Below are 1142 nucleotides of genomic sequence, written 5' to 3'. Positions count from 1 at the left end.
TCAGCCTGCAGCACTGCACTTAGGCTTGTTGATCATCAAAAGGAATTTTTTTTTTTCGAATTTAAGATTTCTACAAATAGCTCCTTCCCCAAAGCTTGCTTCCTTCAGCAGATAGGGAAATATGTATAAACATAAAGACTGCCCTATCAGAGAGTTTTAGGGACATCATGAGCAGACCTGGGTCAGTGAGACTCAGCTTAGGACACAGAGCTTCTCAGCTCATCTCGGACCCTCTCTGGTGCCCTTGTCTGCAGCCTTGTCACTCCTAACTGCCTCCATTACTGCTCCCCCTTGCCTTGCATAGAAGAAGCTTGGAGCTGACATGATGGGGCTTTAGGGCATGCCCACCATCTTCTCAGTCTGCTGGCTTTCTGTATAAAGCTGCTTTCCTTTCCCCAACATCTTGTCTCTCGACTTATTGGCCTGTCACATGGCGAGTGGCAGGAGCTCAGACTCAGGAACATTTATAGCATGGAAACTGCCAAATGCTGCAAGTCAGGGTTTCCTCTTAACCCACAGAACCAATTTTTAAACATTTCTCAGCGCACAACTCTCCTCTAAGGGGAGTTTATAGGAGAGGGGCTCTAACTTTCTCTGTTGCCTCTAATCCCTCTCCTTACCCATCATCAAACTAACCATTTTGTTGAATGATGGCAATCACCTAGTAGACTGTAGGATCAGTAAGGCGAGAAAAATTTGTCACAGTTATTGTGTCTGGTTTATATCAGCTGTGGACATTATGGCAAAGCTCCTGGAAAGCTGAGGGGTTGACCTGTGTGCATCTAATAAAGCTTTGTTGAGTGAATTAATTAGGAATGAAGGACTGAGTGAAATGTTTAAAGGATGATGTTCCTGCCCAGGTGCCACAGTTTCCCTCTGCTCAGGGTGCTGGGTGATCTTCTGAGGAACCTAAGCAGGTAACAAAGTCAGGACAGCACCTATGGTGACTGGAAGAGACTAGAACTAAGGGAGGAAACTAAGCTTCAAGAGAAAAAAAAAGTCAAGTTTCTCTAAAACAAGATTATATGGTGACATACAATGGCAACTGTCTCCCTTTTAAGCATCACATACTTTAGAGGCTCTAGAAAGTCGTTCTAATGGGAATACCTGCTGGCTAACTGATGCGCTTACACTGAGTTCAG

The sequence above is a fragment of the Manis javanica genome, chromosome 2 (assembly GCF_040802235.1).
Source record: "Manis javanica isolate MJ-LG chromosome 2, MJ_LKY, whole genome shotgun sequence".
In the NCBI taxonomy this organism is placed as follows: Eukaryota; Metazoa; Chordata; class Mammalia; order Pholidota; family Manidae; genus Manis; species Manis javanica.
The sequence above is the reverse complement of the archived record's forward strand: the minus strand, read 5'-3'. Positions refer to the sequence as shown.